General features: G+C 42.0%; 1 non-coding gene across 1 annotated transcript; it reads right to left on the bottom strand.

Annotated features, from left to right (window-relative positions):
• Nucleotides 1-1,775: 1,775 nt before the first annotated feature.
• Nucleotides 1,776-1,847, bottom strand: trnac-gca (transfer RNA cysteine (anticodon GCA)). The gene has a single exon. It is a non-coding gene; the product is annotated as a tRNA-Cys (tRNA).
• Between the last annotated feature and the right edge of the window lie 1,313 nt (nucleotides 1,848-3,160).

Genomic DNA, 3,160 nt, shown 5'->3' with positions numbered 1-3,160 from the left:
TAATATTTGTTAAGTCAATAGATTCATTTACAGGTTACGGAACAGAAGTGGGACTTAACGAAAGAGAAAGTGTGTAAATTGCATCCTGGCCATGAAATAAGAAGCTGTGAGTGTCGAAAGTGTGACGTCGCCAGGAAATAAATGTGGAAAATGCTGAAAGCCTCCACTTGACCCGCGGATGCTCGCAGAGTGCTGGCAATAGGCTTGTGGCCGTCTTTCTCAATTATTATTTTAAACCTTATCACTTGTGCCTCGATATTCGCCGACACTTACTTCTCCTATCTCCTCCGTTTCATTTCCCATTACTAGATCCAGCAGTGATTCCTCTCTTGTCTGCCTGTCTCCCTTTTGTAGTTTTATCACTCCTGCCTGCTCTCCCTGCCTCCCTCTCGCTCTCACTCATTCAGTCACTCGCACACTCACGAAGACGCTAATTCACTCACTCTATCCATCCCTCATTACCTCCTTCCCTCACTCACTCCCTCCCTCACTCACTCACACATCACTCCCTACCTCAATCCCTCCACCGTAAAGATTGAGAGAGACATCAGTTATGACAAAGACCAACTTAATAGATTGGAAACAAACTATTTTTGAGGGGGTGAGATTGGAACCTGGGAAGGTGAACTTGGAAAAAATCTTGACAAAGATATAGAACAGGTTTTATGAAATATTTGAAACGGTGATCAATAGAGTTCAAGAGAAACACATTCCTCTAAAAAAAACAACAAATTGTCAATAATGAATCATTGTGGATGAATAAAGAGATAAGGGTAAAATTGAAATTTGACAAATGCATATTCTAACGACATGGACAATGAAGGAAAGGATGATGAAGGGGAAAATGAAGACGTTAGGAAGGATGTCAATAAGCAATCAGGCAAGCAGAAAGGAAACACAAAATTAAATTATCAAGAAATAGTCAATTATTCCACTGAAACGTCAATAACATCAGGATAGGGATAGGGCCAACAAGGGATACACAAGATATGCTCAGAGGTAATAACAGTGAAATGGCTGGAATATTGAATAGTTACTTTGTCTCAGTATTTATCAGGGAGACTATACATGCTTAACATAACTTCTCCGCTTTTCAATTCTATCTCCCTGGAAATGAACCCCAGTGCTTGGCTTGTTTTTTTAATGTCGTCACCACTTTTAGTGATTTGTGTACCTGTAGTCCGAGATCCTTGGTTAAACCATACTTGGAGCACTGTGAACACTTCTGGTCTCCCTATTATCAAAAGGATATCGAGGAATTGGCGAAGTTGAAAATAATGATGATGCCAGAACTGAAAGATAATACCTGTCAGGATAGATTTTACAGGCTGATGGCTGACATGATGGAGGTCTTTGGATAATGAAAGGGTTTGATTGGGTCGACGGAGAGAAAATGTTTCCACTCGTAGGGGACTCTAAAACTATCGGTTATCAATATAAGATAGTCACTAATAAATCCAATAGAGAATTCATGGGAAACTTCTTTCCCAAAGAGTTGCAAGAATGTGGAATTCGCTACTTTAAGGAGTCGTTGAGGCAAATAACATCGATACATGAAATGGCAAACTAGATAAACACACGGGGCGAAAGGAATGGAAGAGTGTGCGGATGGGGGCAAATGAAGTCGTGAGGGAGGTGTCTTGTGTGAAGCAGAAAGGCTGGTACAGACCCGTTGGGTCAAAAAGCCTGGATCTGTGCGGCAAACTCAATATGAACAACGACAGCGACAGATTACTGATTTTCTGAGTCCCCAAAAGAAGCACTTAGAATGTTCAAAGGGGCACCTGGATTCGAACCAGAGACCTCTTGATCTGCAGTCAAATGCTCTACCACTGAGCTACACCCCCACATCTGTTGACCATTCTTGCACGCACAATGTAATGGAGCTCAGTAGCTGGCAGTCACCAATGTTGATATGACCAACATGAAAAGAAGCTTCATCAGTTATTCTGGGAGACAAATAAATACACCAATCAGAAATGAATCATGAACGGAGTGAGTCACACTATTGTGTACAGATGCGATGCACAACCAAACTTGGAACGCCTTGTCTCTCTGCTTCATTGAATTCATCCTCACCACAGAATGCGGAACTCGAAGCACCAGCCAAACAACATCAGAATTTCAAGCAGAGGTCTTCAGCTGCTTTAAATCCTCTGTCAATGTGCTCTGCCCCCAGCTCTTTAGATACTTGCAGTCAACAAATGCAGTGCCAGGTTCAATGCGTGGTTTTCCAAGTTCATGCTATCAGTGTCATATATGTAAGTATACAGAATATAATAAAGATGCATCCAGCAGGCATTTGACAAGTGTGGCAGGAGGAGCTAGTGTGTGAAGCAACTGTAACCTGTTAGTTAGGAGGCAATGCTGGACCTGGTTCCAGTGATTGAGATAGTTAATGTGGAGCAAGTGTCCTTGGGGGAGCATTCAGGGAACAGCGAACAGAGTATCACAAGGATTAGAATAACAATGGAAAAGGAGAAGGATTAATCTGGAGTAAAAATACTTAATTGGAAGAGGGTCAATTACAGAGGATTGAGAACTGATCCGGCCCTGGTAAAATGGAATCAAAACTGTAATCGAGCAAAGAGCGGCTTTTGAAGAGGAGATTGTTCGGGTACAGTCTGTGTACATTCTCACAAGAGGAAAAGGTCGGGCAACTAAAGCCAGAGCTCTCTGGATGACGAAGGAGATAGAGAATAAAATGAAGCAGAGGAAGTGGCCGTATGGCAGATGTCAGGTTGATAATACAAGTCAGAACCAGGCTGAGAATGGAAAGTTCAGAGGTGAAGTGAAAAAGGAAACCACACTTGGAGTAACGTGAACAATTCTGGTCGACAGATTATAAGAAGAATAAAGAGGAATTGGCAAAGCTGAAAAAAAGATTCACAAGGATGACAATAGAACTCGGAGCATATACTTCTCAGGAGGACTAAACAGGTTGAAGCTCTTTTCTCTAGAAAAGGGAAGACTGAGGGGTGACCTGATAGAGGTCTTTAAGATTTTGAAAGGGTTCGATAGGGTTGACGTAGAAAAAACGTTTCCATTTGTGAGGGAATTCAGGAGAATCTTCTTTACCCAAAGGGCGGTAAGAATGTGGAACTCGCCACCAAAAGGAATAATTGAGGCAAATGGCATAGATGCTTTAAAGGGGAAGCTC

This window comes from Heptranchias perlo, chromosome 20, assembly GCF_035084215.1.
Source record: "Heptranchias perlo isolate sHepPer1 chromosome 20, sHepPer1.hap1, whole genome shotgun sequence".
NCBI lineage: Eukaryota > Metazoa > Chordata > Chondrichthyes > Hexanchiformes > Hexanchidae > Heptranchias > Heptranchias perlo.
Note: the sequence above shows the minus strand (reverse complement) of the source record. Positions and strands in the feature narration are given on the sequence as shown.